At 39.3% G+C, this 15,477-nt stretch overlaps 1 long non-coding RNA gene across 1 annotated transcript in view; it reads left to right on the top strand.

The window, feature by feature from the left end:
* The window catches only part of LOC141378427 (uncharacterized), a 60,164-nt gene that overhangs the window by 31,246 nt on the left and 13,441 nt on the right, over positions 1 to 15,477 (top strand). The window contains exon 3 of the long non-coding RNA XR_012393046.1: positions 8,458 to 8,550. This is a non-coding gene — a long non-coding RNA (uncharacterized lncRNA). The remainder of the gene's footprint in view (positions 1 to 8,457; positions 8,551 to 15,477) is intronic.

Raw genomic sequence — 15,477 nt, forward strand, 5'->3', positions numbered from 1 at the left:
TCTGTCTGTATCTGTCATCTTTCCTTATGTCTGTATCTGTCATCTCTCCATCTGTCTGTATCTGTCATTATCTGTCATCTCTCCGTCTGTCTGTCTGTATCTGTCATCTCTCCCTCTGTCTGTATCTGTCATCTCTGTCTGTCTTTATCTGTCATCTCTCCGCCTGTCTTTATCTGTCATCTCTCCATCTGTCTATATCTGTAATTTCTCTGTCTGTATCTGTCATCTCTCCGGCTGTCTGTATCTGTCTTCTCTCTATCTGCCTGTATCTGTTATCTCTCCATCTGTCTGTATATGTCATCTCTCTCTGTCTTTATCTGTTATCTCTCCATCCGTCTGTCTGTATCTGTCATCTCTCTATCTGTCTGTATCTGTCATCTGTCTGTCCATCTGTATCTGTCAACTCTCCATTTGTCTGTATCTGTCATCTCTCCATCTGTCTGTATCTGTTATTTCTACGTCTGTTTGTATTTGTCATCTCTCCATCCGTCTGTCTGTGTTTCTCATCTCTCCATCTGTCTGTATCTTTCATCTCTCCGTCTTTCTGTCTGTCATCTCTCTGTCTGTCTGTATCTGTCATCTCTCCGTCTGTCTGTATCTGTCATCTCTCCATCTGTCTGTATCTGTTTTTTTCTACGTCTGTTTGTATTTGTCATCTCTCCATCCGTCTGTCTGTGTTTCTCATCTCTCCATCTGTCTGTATCTTTCATCTCTCCGTCTGTCTGTCTGTCATCTCTCTGTCTGTCTGTATCTGTCATCTCTCCGTCTGTCTGTATCTGTCATCTCTCCATCCGTCTGTCTGTATGTATCTGTCATCTCTCCACCTGTCTGTTTTTGTCATCTCTCCATCTCTCTGTATCTGTCATCTCTCCGTCTGTCTGTATCTGTCATCTCTCAGTCTGTCTGTTTTTGTCTTCTCTCCATCTGTCTGTAACTGTCATCTCTTCGACTGTCTGTAACTGTCATCTCTTCGACTGTCTGTATCTGTCATCTCTCCATCCGTCTGTCTGTATCTGTCATCTCTCTGTCTGTCTGTATCTCTCCATCTCTCCGTCTGTCTGTATCTGTCATCTTTCTGTCTTTTTGTATCTCTCCATCTCTCCATCTGTCTGTATCTGTCATCTCTTCGTCTAGCTGTATCTTTCATCTCTCTGTCTGTCTGTATTTCATCTCTCGGTCTGTCGGTCTGTATCTGTCATCTCTCCATCTGTCTGTATCTTTCATCTCTCCGTCTGTCTGTATCTTTCCTCTCTCCGTCTGTCTGTATCTGTCATCTCTCCATCTGTCTGTATCTGTCATCTCTTCGTCTTTCTGTATCTTTCATCTCTCCGTCTGTCTGTATTTCATCTCTCGGTCCGTCCTTCTGTATCTGTCATCTCTCCATCTGTCTGTATCTGTCATCTCTCCATCTGTCTGTATCTGTGATCTGTCTGTCAGTACCTGTCATCTCTCTATCTGTCCATCTGTATCTGTCATCTCTCCGTCTGTCTGTATCTGTCATCTCTCCATCTGTCTGTATCTGTGATCTGTCTGTCAGTACCTGTCATCTCTCTATCTGTCCATCTGTATCTGTCATCTCTCCGTCTGTCTGTATCTGTCATCTCTCCCTCTGTCTGTATCTTTCATCTCCGTTTGTCTGTATCTTTCATCTCTCCATCTCTCTGTATCTGTCATCTCTCCGTCTATCTGTATCTGTCATCTCTCCATCCGTCTGTGTATCTGTCATCTTTCTATCTAGCTGTCTGTATCTGTCATCTCTCCGTCTGTCTGTATCTGTCATCTCTCCATCTGTCTGTCTGTATCTGTCATCTCTCCGTTTGTCTGTATCTGTAATCTCTCCCTCTGTCTGTATCTGTCATCTCTCCTTCTGTCTGTATCTGTCATCTCTCCATCTGTCTGTATCTGTCATCTCTCCATCTGTCTGTAGCTGTCATCTCTCCATCTGTCTGTATCATTCATCTCTCCGTCTGTCTGTATCTATCATCTCTCCATCTGTCTGTATCTGTCATCTCCATCTGTCTGTATCTGTCATCTCTCCAGCTGTCTGTATCTGTCATCTCTCCGTCTGTCTGTATCTGTCATCTCTCCATCTGTCTGTATCTGTCATCTCTCCGTCTGTTTGTATCTGTCATCTCTTCGTCTGTCCTTATCTGTCATCTCTCCATTCGGCTGTCTGTATGTATCTGTCATCTCTCCATCTGTCTGTATGTGTTATCTCCGTCTGTCTGTATCTGTCATCTCTCCGTCTGTCTGTATCTGTCATCTCTCCATCTGTCTGTATCTGTCATCTCCTTCTGTCTGTATCTGTCATCTCTCCTTATGTCTGTATCTGTCATCTCTCCATCTGTCTGTATCTGTCATCTTTGTCTGTCTGTATCTATCATCTCTCCGTCTGTCTTTATCTGTCATCTATCCATCTGTCTGTATCTGTCATCTCTCCGTCTGTCTGTCTGTATCTGTCATCTCTCCATCTGTCTGTATCTGTCATCTCTCCGTCTGTTTGTATCTGTCTTCTCTTCGTCTGTCTTTATCTGTCATCTCTCCATCCGGCTGTCTGTATGTATCTGTCATCTCTCCATTTGTCTGTATCTGTTATCTCTCCGTCTGTCTGTATCTGTCATCTCTCCGTCTGTCTGTATCTGTCATCTCTCCGTCTGTTTGTATCTGTCATCTCTTCGTCTGTCTTTATCTGTCATCTCTCCATTCGGCTGTCTGTATGTATTTGTCATCTCTCCATCTGTCTGTATCTGTCATCTCTCCATCTGTCTGTATCTGTCATCTCTCCGTCTGTCTGTATCTGTCATCTCTCCATCTGTCTGTATCTGTCATCTCTCCATCCGTCTGTCTGTATGTATCTGTCATCTCTCTTTCTGTCTGTATCTGTCATCTCTCCGTCTGTCTGTATCTGTCATCTCTCCATCCGTCTGTCTGTATGTATCTGTCATCTCTCCATCTGTCTGTTTTTGTCATCTCTCCATCTCTCTGTATCTGTCATCTCTGTCTGTCTGTATCTGTCATCTCTCCCTCTGTCTGTATCTGTCATCTCTGTCTGTCTGTATCTGTCATCTCTCCCTCTTTCTGTATCTGTCATCTCTCCTTCTGTCTGTATGTATCTCTCCATCTCTCTATCTGGTTGTATCTGTCATGTCTCCATCTCTCTGTATCTGTCATCTCTTCGTCTGACTGTATCTGTCATCTCTCCGTCTGTCTGTATGTCATCTCTCTGTCTGTCTGTATCTGTAATCTCTCCGTCTGTCTGTTTCTGTCTTCTCTCCATCTGTCTGTATCTGTCATCTATCCATCTGTCTGTTTATGCCATCTCTGTCTTTCTTTGTCTGTCATCTCTCTCTGTCTGTATCTGTCTTCTCTTCGGTTGTCTCTATCTGTCATCTTTCCGTCTGTCTGTATCAGTCATCTCCATCTGTCTGTGTCTGTCTTCTCTTCATCTGTCTGTATCTGTCATCTCTCCGTCTGTCTGTATCTGTCATCTTTCCTTCTGTCTGTATCTGTCATCTCTCCATCTGTCTGTATATGTCATCTCTTCATCCATCTCTTCTTCTGTCTTTCTCTGTCATCTCTCTGTCTCTCTTTATCTATTATTTCTGTCTGTTTGTATCTGTTTTTCTTCGTCTGTCCGTATCTATCATCTCTCCGTCTGTCTGTATCTGTCATCTCTCCATCTGTCTGTATTTGTAATTTCTCTGTCTGTATCTGTCATCTCATTGTCTGACTGTATCTGTCATCCCTCCGTCTGTCTGTATCTGTCATCTCTCCGTCTGTCTGTATCTGTCATCTGTCCATCCGTCTGTATGTATCTGTCATCTCTTCGTCTGTCTGTATCTGTTCTCCCTCTCTGTCTTTATCTGTCATCTCTCCATCTCTCTGTATCTGTCATCCCTTCATCTCTCTGTGTCTGTCATCTCTCCATCTGTCTGTATCTGACATCTGTCCATCCGCCTGTTTGTATGTGTCATCTGTCCATCCGTCTGTCTGTATCTGTCATCTCTTCGTCTGTCTGTATCTGTTTTCCCTCTCTGTATCTGTCATCTCTCCACCTGTCTGTCTCTGTCATCTCTCCATCTGTCTGTATCTGTCATCTCTGTCTGTCTTTATCTGTCATCTCTCCGTCTGTCTGTATCTGTTTTCTCTCCGTCTGTCTGTATCTGTCATCTCTCCATCTGTCTGTATCTGTCATCTCTCCATCTGTCTGTATCTGTCATCTCTCCGTCTGTCTGTATCTGTCATCTCTCCATCTGTCTGTATCTGTCATCTCTCCATCTGTCTGTATCTGTCATCTCTCCATCTGTCTGTATCTGTCATCTCTCCATCTATCTGTATCTGTCATCTCTCCATCTGTCTGTATCTGTCATCTCTCCATCTGTCTGTATCTGTCATCTCTCCATCTATCTGTATCTGTCATCTCTCCATCTGTCTGTATCTGTCATCTCTCCATCTGTCTGTATCTGTCATCTCTCCGTCTGTCTGTATCTGTCATCTCTCCATCTGTCTGTATCTGTCATCTCTCCGTCTGTTTGTATCTGTCATCTCTTCGTCTGTCCTTATCTGTCATCTCTCCATTCGGCTGTCTGTATGTATCTGTCATCTCTCCATCTGTCTGTATGTGTTATCTCCGTCTGTCTGTATCTGTCATCTCTCCATCTGTCTGTATCAGTCATCTCCTTCTGTCTGTATCTGTCATCTCTCCTTATGTCTGTATCTGTCATCTCTGTCTGTCTGTATCTGTCATCTCTCCCTCTGTCTGTATCTGTCATCTCTGTCTGTCTGTATCTATCATCTCTCCGTCTGTCTTTATCTGTCATCTCTCCATCTGTCTGTATCTGTCATCTCTCCGTCTGTCTGTCTGTATCTGTCATCTCTCCATCTGTCTGTATCTGTCATCTCTCCGTCTTTTTGTATCTGTCTTCTCTTCGTCTGTCTTTATCTGTCATCTCTCCATTCGGCTGTCTGTATGTATCTGTCATCTCTCCATCTGTCTGTATCTGTCATCTCTCCATCTGTCTGTATCTGTCATCTCTCCGTCTGTCTGTATCTGTCATCTCTCCATCTGTCTGTATCTGTCATCTCTCCATCCGTCTGTCTGTATGTATCTGTCATCTCTCTGTCTGTCTGTATCTGTCATCTCTCCGTCTGTCTGTATCTGTCATCTCTCCATCCGTCTGTCTGTATGTATCTGTCATCTCTCCATCTGTCTGTTTTTGTCATCTCTCCATCTCTCTGTATCTGTCATCTCTGTCTGTCTGTATCTGTCATCTCTCCCTCTGTCTGTATCTGTCATCTCTGTCTGTCTGTATCTGTCATCTCTCCCTCTGTCTGTATCTGTCATCTCTCCTTCTGTCTGTATGTATCTCTCCATCTCTCTATCTGGTTGTATCTGTCATGTCTCCATCTCTCTGTATCTGTCATCTCTTTGTCTGACTGTATCTGTCATCTCTCCGTCTGTCTGTATGTCATCTCTCTGTCTGTCTGTATCTGTAATCTCTCCGTCTGTCTGTTTCTGTCTTCTCTCCATCTGTCTGTATCTGTCATCTATCCATCTGTCTGTTTATGCCATCTCTGTCTTTCTTTGTCTGTCATCTCTCTCTGTCTGTATCTGTCTTCTCTTCGGTTGTCTCTATCTGTCATCTTTCCGTCTGTCTGTATCAGTCATCTCCATCTGTCTGTGTCTGTCTTCTCTTCAACTGTCTGTATCTGTCATCTCTCCGTCTGTCTGTATATGTCATCTCTTCATCCATCTCTTCTTCTGTCTTTCTCTGTCATCTCTCTGTCTGTCTTTATCTATTATTTCTGTCTGTTTGTATCTGTTTTTCTTCGTCTGTCCGTATCTATCATCTCTCCGTCTGTCTGTATCTGTCATCTCTCCATCTGTCTGTATTTGTAATTTCTCTGTCTGTATCTGTCATCTCATTGTCTGACTGTATCTGTCATCCCTCCGTCTGTCTGTATCTGTCATCTCTCCGTCTGTCTGTATCTGTCATCTGTCCATCCGTCTGTATGTATCTGTCATCTCTTCGTCTGTCTGTATCTGTTCTCCCTCTCTGTCTTTATCTGTCATCTCTCCATCTCTCTGTATCTGTCATCCCTTCATCTCTCTGTGTCTGTCATCTCTCCATCTGTCTGTATCTGTCATCTGTCCATCCGCCTGTTTGTATGTGTCATCTGTCCATCCGTCTGTCTGTATCTGTCATCTCTTCGTCTGTCTGTATCTGTTTTCCCTCTCTGTATCTGTCATCTCTCCACCTGTCTGTCTCTGTCATCTCTCCATCTGTCTGTATCTGTCATCTCTGTCTGTCTTTATCTGTCATCTCTCCGTCTGTCTGTATCTGTTTTCTCCCCGTCTGTCTGTATCTGTCATCTCTCCATCTGTCTGTATCTGTCATCTCTCCGTCTGTCTGTATCTGTCATCTCTCCATCTGTCTGTATCTGTCATCTCTCCATCTGTCTGTATCTGTCATCTCTCCGTCTATCTGTATCTGTCATCTCTCCATCTGTCTGTATCTGTCATCTCTCCATTTGTCTGTATATGTCATCTCTCCGTCTGTCTGTATCTGTCATCTCTCCATCTGTCTGTATTTGTAATTTCTCTGTCTGTATCTGTCATCTCTTTGTCTGACTGTATCTGTCATCTCCGTCTGTCTGTATCTGTCATCTCTCCGTCTGTCTGTATCTGTCATCTCTCCATATTTTTGGATCTGTCATCTTTTTGTCTGTCTGTATCTGTCCTCCCTCTCTTTGTATCTGTCATCTCTCCATCTGTCTGTATCTGTCATCTCTCCATCCGCCTGTCTGTATGTGTCATCTGTCCATCCCGCTGTCTGTATCAGTCATCTCTCCGTCTGTCTGTATCTGTCCTCCCTCTCTCTGTCTTTATCTGTCATCTCTCTATCTGTCTGTCTGTATCTGTCATCTCTCTGTCTGTCTGTATCTGTCATCTCTCCGTCCGTCTGTATCTGTCATCTCTTTATCCCTCTTTGTGTATCTGTCATCTCTCCATCCGTCTGTCTGTATCTGTCATCTCTCCGTCTGTCTGTATCTTTAATCTCTCCTGTATGTATGTCATCTCTCCTTCTGTCTGTATCTGTCATCTCTCCATCTGTCTGTATTTGTAATTTCTCTGTCTGTATCTGTCATCTCTTTGTCTGTCTGTGTCTGTCATCTCTCTATCCGTCTGTATCTGTCATCTCTACGTCTGTCTATATCTCTCATCTCTCCGTCTGTCTGAATCTGTCATCTGTCCATCCGTCTGTCTGTGTCTGTCATCTCTTCGTCTGTCTGTATCTGTTCTCCCTCTCTCTGTTTGTATCTGTCATCTCTCCATCTCTCTGTATCTGTCATCTCTCCGTTTGTCTGTATATGTCATCTCTCCGTCTGTCTGTTTCTGTCATGTCTCCATCTGTCCATCTGTTTGTATCTGTCATCTCTCTATTTATTTGTATCTGTCATCTTTCTGTCTGTCTGTATCTGTCCTCCCTCTCTCTGTGTCTGTATCTGTCATCTCTTCATCTCTCTGTGTCTGTATGTCATCTCTCTTTGTATGTATCTGTCTTTTCTCCATCTGTCTGTATCTGTCATCTCTCCATCCGCCTGTCTGTATGTGTCATCTGTCCATCCGTCTGTCTGTATCTGTCATCTCTCCATCTGTCTGTATCTGTCATCTCTCCATCTGTCTGTATCTGTCATCTCTCCATCTGTCTGTCTGTTGTCTCTATCTGTCATCTCTCCTTCTGTCTGGATCTGTCATCTCCGTCTGTCTGTATCTGTCATCTCCATCTGTCTGTATCTGTCATCTCTCCATCTGTCTGTATCTGTCATCTCTCCATCTGTCTGTATTTGTAATTTCTCTGTCTGTATCTGTCATCTCTTTGTCTGACTGTATCTGTCATCTCCGTCTGTCTGTATATGTCATCTCTCCGTCTGTCTGTATCTGTCATGTCTCCATTTGTCCGTCTGTCTGTATCTGTCAGCTCTCTATTTGTTTGTATCTGTCATTTTTGTCTGTCTGTATCTGTCCTCCCTCTCTCTGTATCTGTCATCTCTCCATCTGTCTATATCTGTCATCTCTCCATCCGCCTGTCTGTATGTGTCATCTGTCCATCCGTCTGTCTGTATCGGTCATCTCTCCGTCTGTCTGTATCTGTCCTCCCTCTCTCTGTCTGTATCTGTCATCTCTCCATCTGTCTGTATCTGTCATCTCTCCATCTGTCTGTATCTGTCATCTCTCCATCTGTCTGTCTGTTGTCTCTATCTGTCATCTCTCCTTCTGTCTGGATCTGTCATCTCTGTCTGTCTGTATCTGTCATCTCTCTGTTTCTGTCTTCTCTACATTTATCTGTATCGGTCATCTCCATCTGTCTCTATCTGTCATCTCTCCATCTGTCTGTATCTGTCGTATGTTTATTTTGTCGTATTTTATCTAATTTGTTTTTTCTTTGTTTCTAGCAACTCTTATGGAGCATCCATTGATTGAGCAGTACCTGGAGCTGATTTGTTGTACACCTCGATGGACTCACATGGGACCAGAAAACGTTAAAGGTATGTTTTTTATAAACGTTGCATACAGTCTGTTACAGTCTAAAATATTTATCGCGATATCACAATAATTAACCTTGAAAAAGCAGTGCAATAACTACCAGATTGCTGTGTTAGAAAAATGCTAAACATGCAGGCATTTCTTCTTTATTTCTGCCAACACAATACATATTCCTGATATGCGAGTCCCATCTTACACTCAATACACTACAATTATATGGTATAAATACGGCACTAAAACATACAAAAGAGAGATCACTTACCAGTTTAATAATTATTTGATTAGCTGTAGTTTGTTATTACGCTGTTTTAATCTTCTTAGGGCTTATTATGCGGTCCTGTCGCCATCTTGTGGATTGACATTGTCAACTGTCTTTGCTCAAAGACATGCTAATGGCCGCCGATGTGCTCTCAGAAATAATAAATATTTAAAATTAAGAACTGTCCTTATAAATAAACTCCATAGTTGCAATCTAAACAACTACATTCTCTACCAAAAAGCCTCAAAAGTACATTATGTTGTCCAACAGCTGCAATATTTGTCAAACTGTAGAGTGTCTCTGCTTGTTGCTGTATGTGGGAGGAGTAATACACAAGGGTGAAGGGTGAAGTGGCTGGTCGAGTGCTGTTACTGGCAGAAAATTGCACGGCTATCAGCCAATCAGATTCAAGAACCAGACAACTGTTGTATATGTACAGTTGAAGTCAGAATTATTAGCCCCCCTATGATTTTTTTTTCTTTTTTAAATATTTGCCAAATGATGTTTAACGGAGCAAGGAAATTTTCACAGTATGTCTGATAATATTTTTTCTTCTGGAGACAGTCTTATTTGTTTTATTTTGACTAGAATAAAAGACTAGAATAAAAGCAGTTTTACATTTAAAAAAACAAACATTTTAAGGTTTTAATTATTAGCCCTTTAAACTATACTTTTTTCGATTTTCTAAAAAACAACCCATCGTTATACAAAAACTTTTGTTATTACCCTAAACAGCCTAGTTAACCTAATTAACCTAGTTAAGCCTTTAAATGTCACTTTTAGCTGTATAGAAGTGTCTATATCTAAAATATCTATTCAATTATTATTTACTGTCATCATGGCAAAGATAAAATAAATCAGTTATTAGAGTTACTGAAAAAATCTTCTCTCCGTTAAACAAAAATTGGGGAAATAATAATAATAATTCTGACTTCAACTGTATACATATCCATCTATGTTTATACAGTATGCGAGAACATGGTGACAGAATAAAATTTTTTTATGAATTAAACTTGATAATTTGGATTTGATGAATTATTGGATGAATTATACACATGCAGACAAAGACAAAATCCTGCTCGATAGTATTTGTTTTTGAAACAGGTATATTTATAATAGAATGATAGTTTTAATATTACCGTAGTGGACTCCCCTGCAAAAACCATTCAAATATGCACAAAGTATATATGTTTTCTTTCTCTCATCATGTCAATAGATTGAGCTTGTCATAAGCAAATATGGGACATTCTACCAAAAACATACATTTTCACTTATGAAAATGTGACAGGGCCTGACATTTACGTTTGGTCTCCTAAAAAAAATCAAACAAAAACAAGCATAAAATCATGCAATTCAGTGATAGAATGCATTCTTGATTACTGTCAGCTTCTCCATTAAATGATGTCACTTTCTTTGAGTCATTGCCTTAAAGTTGTATTGCACGCATTTTATGTTAAATTTAATGAAAATGTGACGGGACTGACAGAAATACAGGGACAATTGTAAGATTATTTTACAAATAATTATTGAAATGTATTCATAATTCATTGTTTTTAATCTATTGATGTGAATGATAGCAACTTAAAATTGCCGTATATAAAGTTTTTTTTTTTTTTTTACTAAATAACAGTTTTTAGCTTAACAAAAGCTATTAAAGCTGTAGGTTCAATTGGGCTAAGGACAAGGACAATGGTAGGGTTTGTACATTTGTAAAGTGTTTTTTTTTTAATAAAGAACAAAAATCTGAGAACCAAATAAATGGCATGTTCCTTTACAGAACAACTGACTGAAATCAACCATCAGTCCATTTTAGAAATTTTTTAGGATGAAATACTTTTTATTCACTGCATTTGTTTTTATTTCAAGGACAGATAATATACGTTTCTGGTAGAATGTCCCAAATATATTCATTTTAGAAATAGCAGTAAAACCAGCTTAATAACTAGCAGTTGAAATGGGGAAAATACTTGGACAAAAACCTTGACAAATGTCTTAAAAATCATCTCAAAATGTCTTTTACGTCTGTAATCTGTAACATAATTATCTTCACATCATGACCGCATTCTTCTTTAATAATTCAGCAACCCATTGTCAATTCTTCCTTACTTATTCCACACATTATTGCCTAACTGGACATAAGGTGGATAAGGTCATACTGACTTTGAAAGGACAGCGTGTGCCAGCGCGGTCTGGACCGGATCGCACTTACATGACCTCGATGTTCAAAAACACATTGAACTTATTACATTTTTGGGACTTGATTTTCTAACGCCTATTTTGGGACGCCATGACATACTGCTCTGAGCCATAAGTAGAGTCTATCCTCTTTAGCATAGGATTTAATGATGCTTGAATGTGCACTCTCTTACATGTGTGGCCCCTGCCACCAGAAAAGTTTTTGAGAGGCAAGTTAACAGACCGTGAAAAGGCGGCACAGATGGCAACATCCTAGGTGGTAATTATCCAGCACCTCCTCTCGAAAAAAGGCAAGAAAGTAGAAAGTAAAAACACAAGATGGGTGTTGCCATCAGGTCAGACTCTGACACCTCTTGCAAGTCAAATCAAATCAAAGGGGTCCTGTGGGGACAGAGGCGAGACTGATGTCACAGGTCACATCGTCCAATAAGAGGATGATTTCTAGCTTCACTGCACTGAAAATTATGGATTGGGTTAAATGGAAACTGTAATGATTCTTTGGGTCTCTGCTAGTAATTTTTTTTGTATTTTTTTTATTGGTGACTATCGGAATATGTTTTAAAAGACATTAGAAACTATTAAAACATACAAATTTTACAGCCAATTCGAATGTTATCACTCGATTGAATATGTGTAATCAGTGGTTATCAGCTGATAGATATGGGCCAGTTGGGGCTTTTTGTGTCTACTAGTAGGCTCAGAAGGCTGTTATCATCCATCCACATGGCTAATCAGCTCTGGGTCATACGGCTGCGGACAGAAGTTAACAAGAATTATTTATGTTATTTATAAATCGTCACAGTAATGCAAGAAAAGATCGGAAGTTTTCTCTATTAGTATAGCTGATTAACCGTGAGGATTTTTTATATTATTTATAAAATTTTCCATTTACTGTATTTTATTAAGATTTACCCCTACCCCAACCCTGCTGTGTAAATATGGCATCTGCTGTATAAAACATTTGTTGGATAAGTTACTGGTTCATTCCCCTAAGGGACCCTTGATAAATAAAGGGCCTAAGCCGAAGGCAAATTAATGAATAAATGAAATTTCACTCAATTTCTGTTTAACGGAGAACACATTTCTAAAACACAATAGTTTTAATAACTCATTCCTAATAACTAATTTCATCTATCTTTGCCATGATGATGGAACATAATATTTTACTAGATTTAAAAAAAAAATAGGTTTATGGTTTTTGCTACGTTCATTCCTCCATGGTGGGGTGCCACACCAAAATCGATCCCGCCATGGCTACATTTACAGATTCTCATTCAAAACATTCTGGTATTTTTTTAATAGCGGGTTATAATTTCACCAAAATGTATTAAAAGGTAGGTGAATTATAAAAGCGCAAACTTTTTTGTAACCATAGTAGTGCTATGCGTTATTTGTTTAACCCTTTAAGGTGACATGCTGACTGACTGACTGACTGACTGACAGGTGTGTGATGCGTGAGGCCAGCAAACACGATGTAGCGTTCAGTTAAGATGAACTAAGTTTCCATAATTATACTTTATAGAAAGAGGTCTATGGTTCTGCATACAATGACTTTATACATTAATGCAATCTTGACTTGTCATACTGCGCTCACGACTTTTGTCATTGAAATAACGCCATAGGTAGTTGGAGCAACTTTGTAAAAGACCCGCTACCACAGCTGGAAAAAATCCTAGAGGAAACACTGAGGTTAAGTAGGTTAACTAGGCAAGTTATTAGGCTGATTAAGTCATTGTATAACATGATTTGTTCTGTAGCCAATCAAAAAAAGAAATGTATAAATAATAATATTGACCTTAAAATGATTTAAAAACAATTACAAACTGCTTTTATTCTAGCCAAAATAAAGCAAATAAGACTTTCTCCAGACGAAAACATAGGAAATAAAAATGTCCTTAATCCATTATATATCATTTGAGAGATGTTTGAAAAATAATAAATATTGCATAGGAGGGCTAATAATTTTGCCCTTAACTGTACGTGCAATGATCCTTTTTACAACCATCATTTTTAGAGTGCAGAACTCGTGTGATGGTTTAAATCTTTTTTTTTTTTATTAATTAATTAATTTATTTTTTGTGGAGGTAGGTATCATAGTATGTGTGTAAAACGCAAGTACTTTTATTTTATTTATTCTTTTCTCATGAATTTTGTGCATTCAATAAGCTGATAATTTGTATGAGCTCTAGGTGAGTCGTCTTTAATAGCAGCATTTATCCAGCATTAAAGCTGTTGTGAAGAGCTTAAACGTTTATTTGGGTGCAGATCTATTAAAATCGGAGGTGGCGGTTCATTTGAATCCCGTTTGATTTTTTTTGTGGGGGGAAGATTCTATGCACTACAGGGTATGAGCGCCCATGCAAAAATATGTAAATGCTGCCCATATTAGAATCTTTGTCTGGTTGTCATTCTCACATGGGGCACATCAAAGCCATATGACCTGATTTTGCACCTGCTGTTTAATTAAATTTACAAGACAGACACACTCTCCACTCCTGGTGATATACAAATCAGTTTTTATTACCCCGGCCCTGTAATTTACAAGGCAATTGACTGCTGTGTGGAGATGGCGCCTGCCAAAGTGCTCCCTCAGAAAAGATATAGAAACTCTAGACGCTGCTTTAGTTCTGCTTCTTACAAGGGATCTCGCATGCTGCAGATAATGAACTGTAAGGATATATTGGCCTTTATGGAGTCAGTGACATTTTAGATTAGAGATACTAACTTTTCCTTGTGTTGCTGTGATATTTATTCGAAATAGCTGCAACAATCGTTTTAATTTTATTTATTTATTTATTTATTTTTTTGTGGGTGGTAGTTCTGAATTAATTCCTTGAAGTACCTTGTCATTTGTATTTATTAGGCACCATGGTGTAATTTAATTAAGTTGACTTGCTATATGATAAAATATTTTTGGCAACACTTTCTGTGATGCTCATACAGGCTGTCCGCGGGGTCTTAACAAGTATTAAAAGGTGATAAATTAATGTATAGAAATTTAAGGCCCCTAAAAAGTATTAAAGTCTTAAATTCTATTTTGCAAGGTGTTAAATTTGATATAATTTTTGATTATGCAATGTATGGTTGTATGTTAAAGTTTGCCTGAATTAAATCTGTGAATTTCAGGATGCTGTGTAGTTTATGATATCAATGACATCATACTAGACTTGACATCATGCTGCTTTGTTTACTGCAGTAACCAAGGCAACACCATTTTTTCTGCAGTTCTATAGCGCCAACCTGCTGAATTAGCGGGATTTAATAGATTTGTATTCAGTATATGAATAATGTTTTAGTTTTGGATTCATTTCTTTAAAATGTGAAATCTATCACTAGTAAGTAATAAAAACACTATTATAAATATAGCTATAACTGTCGTTATAATACAGTATACGGTTTGGTCTGAATTTATATGGTTGATTATAAATAGTTATAAACAGTTGTAATTTATTATAAGTATGGTCTTTATAGAAAGTTACATAATTTTTGGGAGTTAACATGCTATAAATATGACCATTAAGAAAACTAAATTGTATGTGTACGTATATATTTAATAGGGGTATAACGGTTCAGTTCAATTTGATACTGTGGTGTCACGTTTTGGTATGTTTTCGATACAGCAAAAAAAGAAAAAAGCCAGATGATTTCTCTGATTTAATTTTTTAATGTATTACTACTAACAACATAAAAGTATGATCCTGTTTTTTTTTCTTTTGCTTTAAACAGTGATAGAGCTATACTTCTGGGGTTTTTGCTTAGCAGCAAATAAAACAAATCCTTCTTTATACTCAAAACCAAAAAGCTTCCTATAGAAAATAAATATAATATAGTAGCAGTTAAACAAATAAAAAGAAAAGAACAATTTAGTTTGTATATGGAACTCAGTTTCAATCAATTTTGAAGTATTTTTTTTATTTTCAGAAAGATTAGTGTCCACCTTTTCCTTAGACAGGACAGATCTGCTTGATTTGACTGTCACCTGCCATTTCAGTGTATCTGAAAGCAGGAATTATCTGACTCAAATGGGCTTATGAAGGAATAATGTAAAGGGCTCTATTACATTTAACATTTTTTTAAAACCCGACATTTCCACTACCGATTAAGATCTCTCAGATGTTTTTTTTTTTCACCACTTTCTTGGTAGCGGTGATGGTGTGCGATGTATCTGAAGAACGGTGGGGGTGTGTGCGTGTGATCATGTACCTGAGCGGCGGGGGTAAGTTGTGCCCAACGTACCTGAAGAGCTGGGAGGGATGCTGCGGAGAGGGGTGTGCGACGTATTTAAGGACCAGGTGGAGACGCGCAATTTCCAGAAGATTATCATTCGTTTGCGGGCATCCATGAGTCTCCCGAAGCTTCAGGAAGACTTGGGATATCTGGGATTACATTAATGTTACTAGACATTTTGCGAGCTAGTGTAGCGCGTGCCTGGAGTAGTGTTTAGAGGTTGGCTCTTTTGTGTTGGGGGTCCAGG

The sequence above is a fragment of the Danio rerio genome, chromosome 17, assembly GCF_049306965.1.
Source record: "Danio rerio strain Tuebingen ecotype United States chromosome 17, GRCz12tu, whole genome shotgun sequence".
Lineage (NCBI taxonomy): Eukaryota > Metazoa > Chordata > Actinopteri > Cypriniformes > Danionidae > Danio > Danio rerio.